This window comes from Notamacropus eugenii, chromosome 2 (assembly GCF_028372415.1).
Source record: "Notamacropus eugenii isolate mMacEug1 chromosome 2, mMacEug1.pri_v2, whole genome shotgun sequence".
NCBI lineage: Eukaryota > Metazoa > Chordata > Mammalia > Diprotodontia > Macropodidae > Notamacropus > Notamacropus eugenii.
Window position 1 is genome coordinate 115096644 of NC_092873.1, and position 19475 is coordinate 115116118.

The 19475-nt window shown below is 35.4% G+C and overlaps 1 long non-coding RNA gene across 1 annotated transcript in view; it reads left to right on the forward strand.

Moving 5' to 3' along the window:
- The window catches only part of LOC140526299 (uncharacterized), a 109075-nt gene that overhangs the window by 19598 nt on the left and 70002 nt on the right, over positions 1-19475 (forward strand). The window lies entirely within an intron of this gene.

Sequence of the window (19475 nt, forward strand, 5' to 3'; positions counted from 1 at the left end):
GGAAGGAAGGAATGAAGAAAATGTTTTTAAAACTTTAAAGAATTTTATTATAATTTATTAATACAACATATATAATGTGCTTTATAGAGAAATAATGTTGTTTAGTGGATGGCAAGTTTCAAGCCATGCCTTTAATTTATACTAGCTTTGTGACCATGAAAACATCATTTACTTACAGATAAGTATCAATGGAGAAAATTTCAGCACAAAGAATTCACCCCTGATGAACTTGGAGATATGAACAAAAAAGCAAATTATTTGATTAACTATAGAAGGCTATAAATTTTAGCTATTACTTTAAAGAAATCAGAATATTTTTATTTTCTTTACTATGGCTACAGCTTAGTATATTTTTGACTTCATAGATGTCCTACAGGTCAATTCACTGTTTATAGATTTTTTTTCAGTTCCTTTATAATTGCATAAATTTTTAATCTAATCAAGAAAGTTTTTCCAAAGATACACACTATTGGGGAAAATAACACCCTCATTGTTTGACTAAAACTACTGAAAAATCTGGAAAATGGTATGGCAGAAGCTGGGTATAGACAAACATTTCACACTCTGTCCCAAGATAAAGTCAAAATCATTATATGATCTAAACATAAAGGGTGATACTATATGCAAATTAGGGGAGCATAGAATGGTTTACCTGTCAGATCTATGGAGAAGGGAAGAATTTATGACCAAAAAGAGATGCACAGTACTGCAGGACATAAAATGAATAATTTTGATTACAGTAAATTAGAAAGTTTTCACACTAATAAAATCCATGTAGCTAACATTTTTAAGAAACCATAAAACTAGGGGGCAATTTACAGTAAATTTCTCTGATAAATATTTCATTTCTCACAGTCAAATTCATAAGATTATGAGTGATAATGTTTAATATAAAATTTTGGAATAATCTCTTTGTTCTCTCTGAAGCAAACTCAGAGAATGCCTCTTCCTATGTCAGCAAAAGCCAGCCAAAGATGACTCTGCATTCCTTGGGAGACCTTTAACCTATGACATATCTTGAATAATGGGACTTCCCTTTATATCTTATTATCTATAGACACATACTATGTTATGACATATCTTGAATAATGGACACATACTATGTTATGGGATATTAATGGTAAAGAAAAAATAGGCATCCTGGGTTTCTATTGAACATTGTTTGCCCTTTCCTGTGTCAGTTACCTGTTTGGGGCAGGAAGCCTGCCACTTACTAGTGGTGGGATTTCCTTACCACCTGGGACATATGTTTACCCAGCTTGGAATCTCAAGACTTGACTGACATTGCTTTGTTAATTGTCTTGTCTTACTAAATTTATGATTTGTTCAACTAGGAGAGTTCCTTTCTCACGGCAAAATGTATATAAGCCAGAAGATTTCTGCACTGGGTAGCCAGAACATTTCTGGCTCCATAATGCATTATGTAACTGTTTTCTTTATGGGGAATTGATTGATTAATTAATTAAATCATAAAATGTATGCATTTGGCCTGTTGCCTTTCTTTTTAAGTTTTCAGGTCAACATGAGTCATTATTAATTGATAAATGGTGAAAGGATATGAACCAGCAGTTTTCAGATGAAGAAATCAAAGCTATCAACATTCTTATAAAAAATGCTCTAAATTACTATTGATTAGAGAATTTAAAATTAAAACAATTTTTGGGTACCATTTCACACCTATCTGATTGACTAATATGACAGAAAAGGATAAAATAAAAGGATAATATTAAATATTGGAAGGCATGTGGGACCTCTCAGATATTAATTGGTGGAGTTATGAACTGATCCAACCATTGTGAAGATCACTTTGGAACTATGCCCAAAGGACTATAACACTATGCATATCCTTTTATTCATCAGTACCACTACTACCTCTGTATTCCAAAAGAAGGTTTTTAAAAAAGAGAAAACTATCTATTCATGTACAAATTTATGGCTTCTTTTGTGGTGTCCAAGAACTAGAAATTGAGAGGATGCTCATCAATTGGAGAATGACTGAACAAGTTGCAGTATATGGTTGTAATGTAATATTACCATGCTATAAAAGTGACAAGCAGGATGATTTTAGAAAAACCTGGAAAGACTTACATGAACAGATGCAGAATAAAGTGAACCAAATGAGAACATTGTGTACAATAGCAATAATATTGTATGAGGAAGAACTGTGAATGACTTAGCTATCCTCAGCAATGCAATGATCCAAAATGATCCCAAAGGATTCCTAATGAAAAATGCTCTACATTTCTAGAGAAAGAACTGATGGTATCTGAATGCAGACCAAACAATAATATTTTTCACTTTCTTCCTTTATTTTTTTGGAGTTTTCTTCAACCAAATAACTAATATGGAAATATATCTTACATGATTATACATGTCTAAACTACACATGTACTGCAATAAAGATAACTTACTGACTTAGGGAAGTGGTAGAGGTATAAGGGAAGGACCGAATTTGAAACTCAAAACAAAAATCTAAATTAATTGTTAATTGCTTTTTACATGTAACTGGGGAAAATATATATTATTTAAAGTTTTATACAAAATAACAATTGTAACAGTGTGTACATATTCATGAAGGCTTTTCAAAAAGATTCACTATTTCTGCTTAGTTAAATAACACAAAATCAGATTTTAGTTTTCCTTTAAAAATAGGTTCCTTCATCAGTATAAAATTATTTTTAACTCTCATTTATCATCAACCACTATTTCAGTGAGTACATGATTTTTCATTAGGAGTACCTCTTGTGGTGATCATACCATATCCCCACCATCCCTATGAGATATATGTACACATCTTCCTTAAAAAGATGCTGCCAAATGACTATAGATCTTCTTTTAGTTCTTTAAATATTTTCTGAAATCCAGGTAAAATTTTGGGCTATTTACTATGTATTACACCTCTGTCCTTTGGAGATTATATAGATTTTTTTCCTAAGTATAAATTTTCTGGGAAGATAGAAGGTGCTAAGAGCCAGATAGACCCCATTAGAAATGAATTAGTGAAAGTGAGTAAGAAGAACCATCTTCAGATATCTACACCTAAGCCTGTGATCAACAAAATGACCTCCAGAAGTCTGGAGACTCAAAGAAAGAGAAACAAAGGTTGGTGAAAAGTAGAGTGTAGGGCAGCCTCAAGTGATTTGAACTGTATCAGCTTGGCACCATTACCTTGAGCTTAGTGGAAGGATAAAGTCACTAAGCAAAGCAACAAACTATACATTCCCAAGATCTGTGTCATAAGTAGCTCAACTGGTAGATCCTAGAGATGTCCAGACAGTATCTGAGGAGCTCCAGAAGAATAACTTTAGTTCTTTTTCTGGCATTAGTGCCCAGAACACATATGAAGGAGAAAACTTCTAGGCAAAGATGCACATTGAAATATCAATAAGAATTTTGAAAGGATCCTAGATCAAGAGCAACCAGTAAAACTGAAAGCAGAGAAAAAAATTCTCAGGAAGATCAGGTGGGTCCCAGAGACCTCATGGCAAGAAAGATTTCCTGGGTAGTTCTGCAGACCCTTTAAAAAGGTGACTAACTTGGAACATCAAACTCTAGACAAAATAGACCCAGCCCATTTCATTCAGTTGCTAAGCTTGGCCCAAATATAGATAATGAGGCAACTGAAATGAAAAGAAAAGAGGAAAATTCTGAATAGTATGAGAAAATACCTTAGTTTGAAAGATGTTCAGGTGGCATATCCAAGAAGGGCAGTCCTTTACCCAAAGAAAAAATGCCTTGAAAATTAGAATGAATTAAACAAAAAGTAGTGACTCAATAAGACAACTAAACATATTAAAACAAAATCAAAAAGTTGACAAAAGGGAAACAAGTATATATTTTATTTCTCTCAAAGCTTGGAGGCTATATTATAAGAAATTATAAATGGAAACTTCGCTGAAGTTTTAGAGCCAAAAGGTAAAGTAAAAATAGAATCTAACGATCACCTCTTGAAAGAAATCCCAAAATGAAAATTTCTAGGAACATTATAGCCAAAATTCAGGGCTTCCAGGTCAGAGAAATAAATACTACATTTAATTGCATGGATAAATTTCAAGTATTAAAAAGTTAGAATAAGAATCTCCTAAAACCCAGAAGCTTCTACTATAAAGACCAAGAGAGTCTGAAGTGTGATATTCCAAAATGCAAAAGATAAAGAGCTACAATGAAAGATAACGTTTTCTGCAGCAAAACTAATTATAACGATACAAGGAGAAAACGGAAAAGGAGAACGAATTAGAAAATCAAATTTAACAACACAATGTTAAAAATAGTATACTTGAAAGAAAATATTCACAGAGTTTAAATGAGGGACTACAGAACTATCCGTTCTCTCTCAAGTGAATTAAAGCAAGATAAGTAATAAGTGAATAAAAGGATAACAAATATGATTAAAATAAAGCTCAATAAAGATATACCTAATAAAAGGAGAAAGCAGGAATATTGTGTTATGTTTAAGGTAACATTGATAATGAATTGATATCAGTATTTAATATGTACACAGCTAGAGCATAACATATTAATACTAAAAGGAAATGCTAAATGAATTATAGAGAGAACTATACAGTATAATTTTAATAGTTTGCATGTAACTTTAAAAAAAATACTTTCAGCCCTAGACAAATCTAAGCAAAAATAATCAAAAAAGTCATTAAGGAACGGAGCAGTACTTCAGAAGAAAAAAAGATAATAGATCATCGGTGAATACTGAATTGTAAAGGAAAGGATATATATCTCAGAGGATATCTTTAGAACAATTTATATACATATACATATCATGTATATATATATACACACACACATATATACAAATATATGTACATATATGCATACACATATTCATATACATGTGTCTCCAAAAATTAGCAAAACAGAAATACTAAACACATTATTTACTGAGTATAATATAATAAAATTATATTCAGTAAAGGGAAATAAAACAAATAAACTAAAAATGAAAATATGTTAAAATAATTTGAGAATAAATATATAATTATAAGGAACTGCTTTGCTAAAGAACAAAATGTAAAAGCAAGAGATTTTCATCAAAGAAAATTACAAAACAATGATGAAAAATTGTGAAGTTAAAAGCAGACGATAGGGGAAATTTATATTTCTAAATGCTTTTATTAAAAATAAGACAAAAACCAAAATCAATGAATATGCAACTAAAAATTAAAACTTTTTAAAAAGTCAAAATCTTCAATCATGAAAGCAGGGAGTAATTTAGAAAATCAAAGATAATATCATTAAAACTGAATTCTAATAGACCCTTGACATATATATCAATAGAAAACCTAAAACTTTCGGAGTGGAGTATATCTATATGTATGCATGCACATATATGAAATACACATACACAAGATATAAACAAAACTTTTGGTTTTATACATATATATAACATTGTATATATATTTAAAAACATTGTGTATACATATATGTATAACATTGTATATATATATATACATATAAAGAATTATATATATAAAGCATTATATATAAAAACATTTTATATATAATGAAATACATATTACATATAAATGCTTAGATGTTACAAATATATATTATATAGTATATATAACTGTATTGTATATACATTATATTGCTGGGTCATATATAGTATGTATGATTTTAAATTTGCATATGTGTATATAGATATGTAGATATTTGTAATCATATATACTTTGTATAATACAGTAATATGTGTATACTATATAGTTGTATATACTATTTAATATGTATATTTATAACACATGAACATTTATATGTATAATTTTACTGATGTGTCTGTATGTGTGCATGTACATATATACATGTATTTGTAAATGTACATTGTGAACATACAGATGTATACACATATTCATATACACACATGTCAATATGCATATGTATATATATATCTACCTATATGTATGTATGAAAGAAATAGGAAGAATTGGAACAGCGGCATCATGGTGACAGAATATTTCATTTGGCACGTGTGAGCATATCCAGCCAGACATCAGATGTAATTGCCCAGGGATCATGTGATATCATGTATTGTCCAACTAGTATTCATTTTAACGAAAGCCAACATTCAAGGCAAGCTGCTTAAGATGATGTTAACTTTTTCATGAATCATAAAGTCTAGAATTAACTATACCTTTACTTAAAGCATCCTACTTGCATGCACATGAATATGCTGATTATTATAATCATTGACAATATTTCTAGTGCATGAATAGAATGTTACTAAAATTAATGTTAGAAGGTTTGCTTCACATTCATTGGTGTGCAGGAAATATCCGTGTTTACCTGCTTATTCATTGTATTCTTATGGCCTGAGAAAAATCTCACCAAAAATCAACAGATAGTATTTCAAGTACAAAAATAGAATGCTACTTGGATTGCTCTCTAAACCTTTACTTTACACCTGCTGCTATTTGGGCAATAGCCACATTTACTTGTTGATTTGTTATTTGGAATCTTGGAATATCAAAGTACCAACATCAAGATATGAAGATTTACAAATAGAGTTCTGGTACTTCATAGTTTTAATAGGCTTACCACTTAGATATGGACTAATGTCAGAGGATAGTATCAGATAAAATTCATTATCTTCCCCCAAAAAACTCCTCTCTTGGAAAATGACCTATTAGGGTACCACCATTTTCCCAGTCACCTGGGATTCTAGTGTCAATATAATTCTCATGCTCACTTATCCAACACACCTAATCCACTTCCAAACCATGCTATCTCCATTTTACCAAAACACCTCCTGTGTGTACACTATTGCCCACTCATAATCACAACCTTATTTCTGGCCCTTATCACCTGTTGAGACTGTAATATTTATTCCTCCTCTATAGGATGGTTCTTAAATGATATTCCTTTCCACTACTATGCCAAGAACTACTTTCCTTCTCAGCTTAAATTCTTTTCTGTGCCATCTCACTAATTCTTCAGTAGCCTTTCTTCTTGCTGATAAATTTACAGAAGGTCCCTACTTCATTTTTTTTTACCATTGGCACATAGTGAATTCTTAATACATAATTTTTCATAAGTTATTTATTCATCAGTCTATTATCTATCTATCTATCTATCATCTATCTATCTATCTATCTATCTATCTATCTATCTATCTATCTATCTATCTATCTATCTATCTATCTATCATTTAATAATACTCAGCCAATAGAATTAGCTCAAAGCCAAAGTATTTGTTGAGATAATGTGAAAAGAAAAATAGTGACCAGATATTTTCCCATAAATCAGAGAACATTATCATGCAATTATAAACTGTGTAGAAAGGAAGAATGTGTATGCACCTAGAGTACACTAGTATAGGTATAAACATTGGAAATATATGTGGCCAAGAAGTGCCTGTAATTTGGATGTTTGCTGATGTCTCTACCCTGGCTTTACTGGATATGTCACTTATATGAGCTCCTTGGTCCTGTAACTTTCTGAAGCTCCATATTTGTTAGTAAAACTCTCTTTACCTTCCATAGGTCACACTGCTCAGTTGAAACCTTCCTTGACTCACTTGACTCCTAGAATCCAGATTCCTACTACAGGTTAGATTTGTGATGTACCCACTGGGCAAGTTGTTTTACTGCAAGATGCCATGCCTAATGTTATAAGCAGAGAAATGCCTGTCTCAGAGGGGGTAAAAAGTGATTTTTTTCTCTAGTCCCAGGTTCCTCTTCTACAGAAGGTTTACTTCTCACCTTTCAGATATCACTTTCCTTAGAACTGTCTTCTGTTGGGGGCAGAGCCAAGATGGCGGAGTAGAAAGATGAACATATGCTAGCTCTTACACCACAGCCCATAAAATACCTGTAAAGAAGAACTCTCAACAAATTCTAGAGCAGTAGAAGCCACAAAAAAACAGAGTGGAGGAGATTTCTATTCCAGAGTGACCTGAAAGATCAACAGGAAAGGTCTGTCATGCACTGGATACAGTGCAGAGCCCAGACCTGACTTGGCCATGCGGCACCAAAAGGAGCAGATCCAAGAAGTTTTCAGGGACAAAATCTCCAGTGGCAGCACAGATCTCTCAACCCACAGGTGCCAAAGGTCAATGAGAGGGTCTTTTTGGCTAGCTGAGAAGGGAACAGGGTGTCCCCATAACTCAGGCCTCCTCAGGTGGCAGTAGTAGAGGCAGCAGCAGACAAGGCTCCCAAAGCAGGCAGTAGCCTACCTCCATTGTTGAAGGTCTCATCGTAAACCCCATGAGGTAACTGAGCCCTGTGTGGCAGCCCTGTCCCAACCTGAGCAGCTGATCTTAATCTCACACTGAATAGCAGCCCTGCTCCCCTCTAAAACCCCTGAGGGTTTGGAGCAGCTTATCTGAATCTCAGCCCCCAGTGCTAGCTTGACTGAACTGGAGGCTAGGTAGGTGTGGAAAAGAAATTCAGAAGTCAAGTAACTGTCTGGGAAAATGCCCCAAAAAGGGAAAAAAATAAGATCATAGAAGGTTACTTTCTTGGGGAACAGGTATCTCCCCCAATCCTTTCAGATGAGGAAGAATAAGGCATGCTGTCAGAGTAAGTCAAGGCTTCTGCCTCCAGGGTCTCCATGGAACTTAAACTGGGCTCAGGCAATAGAAGACCTTAAAAAACAAGTTAGCAGCTTACTAAAGGAGAACCAAAAAAACGCTAAGGAAAATAACTTTAAAAAGAGGCTAACTCAATTGGAAAAAGAGATCCAAAAAGCCAATGAGGAGAAGGAGGTTTTTAAAAGCAGAATTAGCCAAATGGAAGAGAAGTTTCAAAAGCTCACTAAGCAAAATAATTCGTTGAAGGAGAGAATTGAGTTCAGGGAAATGAATGACTATGAGATAAATCAAGCAGTGAGTAAATAAAACCAAAAATTTGAAAAAAATAGAAGATAATGTGAAACATCTCATTGGAAAAACAACTGACCTGGAAAAGAGATCCAGGAGAAACAATTTAAAAATTATGGGACTACCTGAAAGACATGATCAAAAAAAGAGCTTAGACATTATTTTCCATGAAATTATCAAGGAAAACTGTCCTGATGTTCTAGAACCAGAAGGCAAAATAAATACTAAAGAATCCACTGATTACCTCCTGAAAGAGACCCAAAAAGAGAAACTCCTAGGAATATTGTGGTCAAATTTCAGAGTTCCCAGATCAAGGAGAAAATACTGCAAGCAGCTAGAAAGAAACAATTTGAGTATTGTGGAAATTAAACAGGATAACACAGGACCTGACAGCTTCAACGTTAAGGTATTGAAGGGCTTGGAATGGGATATTTCAGAGATCAAAGCAACTGGGATTGAAACCAAGAATCACCTACCCAGAAAATCTGAGTATAATACTTCAGGGGAATAAATGGTCATTCAATGATATAGAGGACTTTCAATCATTCATATTGAGGAAAAGACCAGATCTGTATAGAAAATTTGACTTCCCAAGACAAGAATCAAGAGAAGCATGAAAAGTTAAATAGGAAAGAAAAATCGTAAAAGACTTTCTAAAGCTGAACAGTACATTACTACATGGAAAGAAAATATTTATAACTCTTGAATTTTTTCTCAGTATTTGGGTAGATGGAGAGATTGTACATACACACACACACATACACATATATAGATAGTGTACAGGGTGTGTTGAATCAGAAGAGATGATATCTACACACACAAAAAAAATAAAATAAGATAAAAATTAAGGAGTGAAGGAGGAAAATACCAGGAATAGAAAGGGAGAAATGGAACAGGACATGCTATAACTCATAAAAGAGATAAGAAAAATCTTGTTCAATGTAGGAGAAAAGGGAGAAGGGGAGAAGGGAAAAATAAAGCTACTCTCTCCACATGTGGCTGAAGGAGGGAATAACATGCTTACTTAATTTGATATGAAAATTTATATCACACCACAGGAAAGTGAGAGAGGAGGTGACAAGTGGAGTGAGGGGAATGTTAGAAGGGAAGGCAAATGGGAGAAGGGAGTCACTAGAAATAAGCGCTTTTGAGAAGGGACAAGGTCAATTGTGGGGGAAAAGATAAGGGGGGATAGAGTAGGACAGAGGGCAATATAATTACTATTACATAACATGATTATTATGGAAATCTTTTGCAAAACAACACATATTTAGTCTGTATTAAATTTCTTGCCTTCTCAGTGAGGCTGAGGAGGGAGGGGGGAGGGAGAGAAGTTGGAATTCAAAGTATTAGCAACAAATGTAGAGAATTTTTATTGCATATAATTGGGAAATAAGAAATACAGGGAATGGGGTATAGAAATTTATTTTTTCCCTACAAGAAAAGAGAGAAGATGGGGATAAAGGAAGGATGAGATGGTATAGAAGGGAGGTTACACTGAGGGAAGGAGTAATCAGAATGCAAGGTATTAGGAAGCGGGGGGAGGGGAGTGATGGGGAGAAAAATTGGACATGTTACAAAGTGAGGTAAAAGCAATTAGTCTTAAAACAATTGACTGAATTAATTGCTGAGAATAAATCAATGACATCTTTAGTTCTGGGGAAAGAATTTTGGTCTAAATTTCCTAGAGGAAGGTAACCTAGGGTAAAATTTGGCATTGATGGAAAAGTTAAGGTTTTAATGGAAAATTTGATTTTATGATTGCTATTTTATCAGGAACTAGAACATGTATAGAAAGACATCTAAGCCACTCAAGACTTGCCTCAAAAGATGTTCCTTAGCCAAAGTGAAATTATAATCATATTTGAAACCTGGTTATTGGAACTTGCCATTTTTAGAAGCTATGGGACTATTAAGTGACTGTTCTTCTGAGTCTAACTCCAGGCATGAATAACAAGAAAGGTGGTCTGAGCCTCCAATCCATGATGCTGGTAAGCTGATGAGATACTGGTATGAACTGCAAAAGGTGATCTCATGGGAAGGGTGGGAGAACGGCTGTTCAGCCTGGGGTGAGGTAGGATTCTCCTGACTCAATTTCCCCACTGACACCTGGCAGACTTTAAAGCTGACTGAATGCAAATGGACAATCTAATCCTGCCTGGAACTGACATGAAGTTGGGTAGACATCGTATCCCTGCAATGTCCCTACTCTTGGTGGCAATTTCATATAGTCAAAAGGTTTGTAAGCTTAATACCAGATCTATTTAATTATAGATTATTGGTAGGGGAGCATCCGAGGTTAAGTCTAAAATTAAGCTATTAGGCTTAGGGCTTTAGACCAACAACAATAAGTTAGGGTCCTTTAATTCTTAGTAATACTGTGGAGACAATTAGGTCCAGAGCTTGTGAAGTTAGCAACTTAAATATTATTTGTATCTCAGTTGGTTAATGTTTAAAAAAGAATTCTTTTGTGGTCCATATTGTAAATTCTTTAAAAAGAAGTAACACCTGACCAAAAGTTTGAATTGTTTCATCTGTTACAAACTGTGTTAAAAATGAAAAATGAAATGAAAAAAACTGTCTTCTGTTTTGAATCTGATTGCCTTCTTCAAATATCTTTCCTATTATTTTTTAAAGGGTATGTCTGATCTTTGGCTAGGCAAGAGGTAGATTTTTTAAAATCTGCTTAGGTTTATGAAATTCTTTATACCTTATAAAAGTCTTAACAAATTGTGAGCCTTCCTTAGTACTTCCTTTAAGGCATTAACATTTCATTCCCTATTTTGCCTTACCTTTCTGTGATTTCTTAAACTGGGTTAAGAAGAAAAATCTTTGAACAGGGATCTGAATATCAATCCCCCTCCAACCACCTACTACACTAGAAGTATCAAACTCACAGCCTGGAGGTGACAAGTGGCCTGAAAATTCTCAAGTATAGCCCAAGTCAGATTAAAATGTAATTGAAAAATGTTTAACAAAATAAATAAAAATACAATTCCACATCAATGATGTCAAATGGCAATTTTTTAAAGTCCATATATGGACCACAGAGATCCGTAACCTTACCACCATATGACCCAATTTGTACTGAAGACCCCCTGAATTTCCCTAATTTTATTAGAGTATCCTCATACTCAGTGTCTTATAAGATTTCCTCCAAAAAAAGGTAACTTCTTCCCCTACCCACTCCCTTAGCTTTCCTTTGTGTGTTATGTTTTATACCAATAAATTGTAATTTGCTTAAAGACAAGGACTATCGTTCTTTTTATTTGTAATTGTATGTCCATTGCTTAGCATAGTGCTTGGCACATAGGAGGAACTTAATAAATCTTTGTTGACTAATTGATCTCCCTTTATAAAATATCTTTCTTTTCCTACAGAAAAAGTTATCAATGTTACCCTTACTAGCATTTATAAAAGTATTTCCCTTCCCTCTTTTCCTCCTAAACATCAAATCCTTTTCTTTCCCCTTGTGTTAGATCCTCCCTTTGCTGCCCCATCCGTTCATTCTACTGTAGCCATTCTCACTGATAGACCACAAGACTTGTATTTCCTTCTACCTCCATCCCTTTCATTGGTTACCACAGGCACATAGAAAGAAGGAAATAAATGCATTTTCATAATACTTAATTCATAACCAGCCAATAAACAAAATTAGCTCAAAGTACAAGTATTGACTGGGCAGCTAAGTGGTACAGTGGATTGAGTTCTGGACATGGACTTAGGAAGACATCCTCCTGAGTTCAAATCTGACCTGAGATAATTACTAGCTGTATGACCCTGGGCAAGTCACTTAACCCTTTTTGCCTCAGTTTCCTTATCTGCAAAACAAGTTGGAGAAAGAAATGCAAACCACTACAGTATCTTTGTGAAGAAAACCCCAAATAGGGTCACAAAGAATTAGATTCAACTGAAAAACAACCGAACAACGAAAGCCTTGACTAAAAGAACAATATGAGAAAAATAATAAGAAAATATCTCCCTTTCCCACATATCTGGGGCACACTATCTCACAATTACATGTGGTAACAAGAATAGTGGATATTCACATAGAGTATACAGAGAGCTGGCAACATATGGAACATGTGGCCAATACATTTCACATCTTCAACATGCATATTCCCTAATGTATTTCCTCTGACTCCCAGGCAGGTTGCTTACTTGGAATTCTTACTTGGAGTTCTTCAACACGGTTACACTTCCAGTAGCAAATTTCATCCATCTTCTTGCCTTCCTGAGCTCACTCTGCTCAGTTGACTCCCTCCTTGGCTCATTTAATACCTATTCTCTGTTAGATATAGTATCTCCTGCTGGACACAGTATTGCTGCAAGATGCCATGACTAATGTGTATGTGTGGGTTTGTAGAGTAATATATTCTGCAGAAGGAAATATATTCTGCACAGGAGATTTCATTTCAATACCTAGATTCTTCTCTATATGTTTCACTTCTCAGCTACCAGATACAGTCGTCAGAACCATTTCCTTTCTTGACACTTGTTGCTTCCTTAGAGTGATTCTTTCCATTTAAAAAAAAAAAATCACAAAAGTATGACTGCTCTTTTGCTAGGCAATGCTAGTTTTATTTTTCTTTTTCCATTCAACTTGGATCTGTGAACTTCTTTATACCTTGTAAAGAAATAACACGTTTTAAGTCTTTGTTAATACTTCTTTTAAGGACTTAAGACCTCATTAGTTAGGTTACATTTCCCTCCAGTGATTTTGGCAACTGGACTCTAAGAAGAATCTTTAATCAAGAGTTCCTTTATCCTCCCTAATTATACCATTAGATGGAGTATAAACACCAGTGTTTAGAATGTGTTATAGCAGACACCTGCACAACTTAGTAGTAGGTAGGGGCAAAAATTAAAATAGGTAAACTTCTTTGCACTGCAGACAAGTTTTTAGCAGCATAATTTCCAAGCAAATGTATAATAAATTATTAAACTATTTTGCAAATAAACCATATTTTAAAAGGGAAATTTCAATTAATATCAATTGATTGCACTTATTACTTAAGATTTTTATTTATCATGAAATCACACTAATGTTAAAAAATTACTTTGCTAACCAGTACATATTTTAATACACATTTATGTTTTCTTATTGTTTGCATCTAGTTAATGGAATATATTACACTTCTCATCAGCAATCACTTTATCATCAGCTACTCTTTGCTGCATGGTCAAACAGGACAAACTTATATTCTCAAAAACACTTTAAAGAAACACAAGAAGGACATAATCGAGAAACTGAATATATGCAAATATCTTTTTATGAAGTTACCATCAGTAAAAGAGTTCTCAGCAGAAGCCATTTCTTTAGAACTCTGAAAACTAATCTTAGTAGTTGCCTCATTTTCTGAGTTTGTTTTCTTGGAAAACTCTTGCTCCCCACTGACATTTTTCAACAACGTGGATGCATTGTTTTTATTGGTTAAGTCCAATTTGCTTAAGTCAGGATGTTTTGATTTGAAATAGCAAGGAAAATTGTGTTCCTTCAGAATGGCTATTATTTCTTGGCAAAGAATGCACAATATTTTGTCTCTAGTGTAAGTTAAGAAATATCTATTTGTCCACTCCAGATTCAACTCTCTATATTCTGATTTGATCTTCTGTTTTTTTTAATCATCCATTTTACAAAGTCATCCCCAAAACTTTAATAGAACCGAAAACTCTCCACAGCAACTGCTCATGTACGAAGAAATACTAAACTGAGTGTCTGACCTTAGAGACAGGGCCAGACGCTCATGCAACTTGGAGGGCAGCCACTCAACAAGAAGGAGGAAGAAGCCCTTGCATTGCTGCTTCGCATTACCTAGCAGGTATCAACTGCATTGGCATGTGACTTCATTCATTTTGTCCCTGTTAAATGCCAGTAATGACCAAAAATACAATGAAAAGAGACAGCTCTTGTTCCTCTCAGTCTAGAGATAGACTGACAATGGTTGGTTGCCATAGGTCACATGACAAACAGGAAAGTATGCAGCGGCAACCCACCTGCCAAGTTACATGACAGACATGATAGTAACTAGTAGAAGGCAGGTTAAGTGGTACAGGGACAAAACACTCATTACATCTGTACTTTCTTTTACATCCTCTCCATTTTTTGTGGGCTGTCCCAAATCCTTTGGCAGACCACTCGCAGCCTGCAGGTTCCATGTTGGACAGGCCTGTGCTATCTCTACAAAAATAAATCCTCCAAAAGGTCCATTCAGTTCTGAATCTCTCAGTGGTCTGTGAAGGAAAATGCAGTAGTTAATCTTTAACTTTGTGTGAAATCTCTTACAGATTATAGATCTTATGTTGTCCAGATTTCATATGTGTATGGCTGAGCTTTGAGGCTTTAAGGGAGATATTTGCCATCACCTTTCATATGTAGAGACTGAGGATTTTATCTATGTTGTCGTTGTCAGAACCAATGAGCATGATGTATAATGTAATAATTGTTGTAGGCGCTATTATTTGGTGCGCCAGGGAAAACATATTCTGGTTTTATTAAACTAGACTGTGGCAGATGACCAGTGAGTCCTAATATCCATGGGGCAGAATGGTGAAGTTGTATCTTTGGACTTATGTGGGAAAGGAAAATGAACAAACAAGCATAAAAACTCATCTGATGTTACTTTGAGAACAATACATTATAGGATCAAAACTTTATAGTAATTGTCAAATATTTTACTGAGTTGTTGTAATAGTAAATATACTAGGTGGAGTTGGGACACTTCTGTCCAGCACTTGATTCAATATTCCAAAATCCACTATTATTCTCCAGGAGTTTCTCCCCCCGGCCCCCTTTCCCAGGTAATACTAGGAAGTTAAATGTTAATAGTAGTGATGGAGTCAGGGTCAGAAGTACCTACTTCCCATTTTCTGTACATATATATAGTGGCTGCAATTTCTCAGTTGGCTCGTGAGATGCAATATAGTTTTCAATGAATGGGATGGAGGATAAAAGACACTTAGACCTTCCCTCAATTGTGAAAATACCCACCCTTCCTATCACAAAAAAGACATCCATGCTTGTGACAGAAATTGGGGATTAGACAAAAGGATAGTTGTGAGGGCTACTATGGCCACCAGTAATTGACCAGAACAAGAACACTTATAATTATCTTGCTTCCTATGTTCTAGCATATAAGAAAAAAGAATTTAGAGAGCCCATTACGGTCCTTCTCAAGGTCTAACATGCCCCCCCCCCCCAAAAAAAAAATCATTGTATTTCAACATCTACAGTCAACACTAAAATCATATTGCAGAACAATTTTTGGAAAGGGAGAAAAAGGACAAAACTAATCTATTATACCCCTATGCTCCTGGAGCAATCTTCCATTCAACTATTGTTTCCTGATACCTATCAGTTTGAGGAATGTATGAACTATTGTTGTTTAGTCATTTCAGTCATGTTGAACACTGTGACATCATTCGGGATTTTCTTGGCAAAGATACTACAGTGGTTTGCCATTTCCTTCTCCAGCTTGTTTTGCAGAAAAACTGAGGCAAACAAAGTTAGGTGACTTGCCTAGGATCACACAGGTAGGGAGTGTCTAAGGGCAGATTTGAAATCAGGAAGATGAATCTTCCTGATCCCAAAAATCCACTATGTTACCCAACTGCCCCAAGCATTCATTAATCCTTTATCATATACAAAGTATTATGTTCAGCAACAGAATAAAGCAGACAGATTTCATTCCTAAAGCATTATTCAATTGTTTTTTCAGTGGTGTCTGAGTCTTAGTGACCCTGCTTGGGGTTTTCATGGCAGAGATGCTGGAGTGGTTTGACATTTCCTTCTCCAGCTTATTTTACAGATGAACAACTTAGGCAAACAGATGAAGTGACTTGCCCAAGTTCAAATAACTGGTAAGTTTCTGAGGTCAAATTTGAATTCAGGAAGATGAGTCTTTCTGACTGCAGGCCAACATTCTATCCACCGTGCCCCTAGCTAGTATTTGAATCTAATAAAGGGCCTCTGCATCTTTCTGAATAAACTGAAAGCAAAGGTACAGTGGAAGACATATGCATTTTCCACCCCTGTGACCTGGCAGCTGAGCTGCCCACTCTATAAATTCAGAGAATTAGATTTAGGGTTAAGGTGGGGACTAAGGATTATGGGTAGTGACTCAAAGTTCTTAGTCACTACTTCTTTGATCTTTCTCTCTCTGTCTCTCTCTCTGTCTCTCTCTTCTGTCTGTCTCTTTCTCTTCTCTCTCTGTCTCTGTCTCTCTCTCTCTTCTCTGTCTCTCTCTCTGTCTCTCTCTCTCTTTTTTACAAAAGAATACTTACTGAGATGCATCAAGAAAAAGAGAAACAAATTGCTCCCACCAATACCTCATCTGTGAATATGTTATCCGCCATACTAACTTAGTCTCTGGGGAGGGTAAACTCAAGCCTCAAGCAGTTTCTTCCTAGAATTGCCAAAAACAAACAAAAAGTCTTCTGAATTCTGCATAATGGACAGATTAGTTTCAAAGAATGAGTTCTTCTTTCCTCTTAGATGATTTAAATACATTTCAATGCTGGGTGGTTAATTAAGCGGTTAAAGATTGCTTCCCACAAGTACAGGATGTCCCCAAAAGTTGTCATTAACTGCAGCTGACCTTTTAAAGCTCACTGGTCCACAGCTTCACTTTATACCCTTCCATTTAAGAGCAGAAAAGAACCGAAAGGCACAGAAAGCCCTGTATTCATGAGATGCATGCTGATGGCTTGGTACAGGAGATAGTAAAGTGATAGGAATTCCTTTCACCATCGCAATCACAGCTCTCAGCAAGAGAAAGGCCACGTGCCCCTAGCTTTATTGTGCCTTTGAATGAGGGAGGAACAGAGACCTATATCTGACCTGAAGGAGGAACATGATGGTTTATCCTCCCTTTCTCACCACCAGAGAAAGAAAAGAAAGTATTCATTCTTTGCTATGATAAAAGAGAACCTTAATGGATCATCATGTACTAGTCATTTAGGAATACCATGATTGAATAACTATACTCAAAGGTCTCTTCCAGTTATAAATTTATCCTTTATGGCAGAGGTGAAAGTTTTGTCTTTTTTTCTGGGAATTTTATTTTTTCCTTCTTTGATGGCTCAGAGAAGTACCATCTTGGTGACAGCTATCGCAACTAACATCTCTTGCATATGAGTGAAGAAAAAAGCTCCCTCCTGGTGGCTCAGTTCCTGAATTTTGAGGGGTAGTAAAGTGTCTTAGAGTTCTCCTTGCCACTTATAGAAAGAAAAGGGGTTAGGTGATAAGAATTTAATGCATTCCATCTGTCACTCTTTTTTCTTGCCTATTATTTTGTTTATCAATTCCACATGGTTTCTTGTGGTATTCATTAAGCTATAACATATCACACAGCGGGTAGCTAGGTGGTGCAGTAGATAAAGCACCAGTGCAGGAGTCAGGAGAACCTGAGTTCAAATCTCACCTTAGACATTTGATACTCACTAGCTCTGTGACCTTGGGCAAGTCACTCAACCCCAATTGCCTCATCCTGGGTCATCTCCAGTCATCCTGATGAATATCTGGTCACTCGATTCAGATGGCTCTGGAGGGGAAGTGAGGCTGGTGACCTGCACAGCCCTCCCTCACTCAAAACAAAGTCAAGAGCAAATCATGTCATTATTTCTCTGATGGTGTGGTCTTCTTCAGCAATGAAGGATGAACACACACACACACACACACACACACACACACACAACGTATTACACACTAACATCATCCTCATCTTTATCCTAGCAATCATAAAGCACTTTTAGGTTTGTAAGGTGTTTGATGTGTTATTTGATCCTCACAACACTCTATGATAAAGTATTATACAAATGAAAGTGAGACTAACAGAAATTAAATGACTTGTCTAGTTCACACATAAATATCCAAGATGGGATCTGAACTCAGTATATCCTGATACAGCCAAAAACAAAAACAAAAAAAGCCAGACAGTTAAGTGGTGCAAGGGATATAATGCGGGCACTGCAGTCTGGAAGACTTGAGTTCAAATCCAATGCGTGACTCAAAAATCCACTACTCTATCCACTGTGACAATTATCACGCCAATTAGTTGCTAAATGCAATCACTCAGCTTCTGTAAGACTTCAGCTTCCTCATCTGTAAAATAATGGAATTAGACTAAATAGTGTTAAGCCTATGCTAGTTCTAACCTTAATCGTATCATCTTATGAACTCAACATCTAAGCTTGGAAGAACAAGTCCAGAAGAGTCTTTGCCTTGTCTCTGTTGCCCTTTCATATATATTTAAAGTGGCATCTTTGGTTAATCCTCCCAGAGCAATTAATTCTGTTTGGTCTAGCTTGATGACATCATTGTCCTGATGAAAGGCCCAAAGGAACCAGGAAGAAAATGATTCTTCTGCCCTCTAGTGATATCGTTTTTGGAAAAATCCTGTAATGCATTTTGAGTACCATTCCTTGCATCCTGGGCTGAGAGGCCCCTGCAGCTCTTCTATGCCTGATAACAGTCCTCATGGAAATAAAATGATTGCCCTTATAATTAGGGTAGGGTTCATCAGAGTTTTTGAAAACTGATATACATATAGTACTCTGAGTTTTGCATCATGCTTGCAGATAGAGCTGATATATATATAAATACATAGATATAGATCAACATTTCTCTGTCATCTATATTCATACCATACCA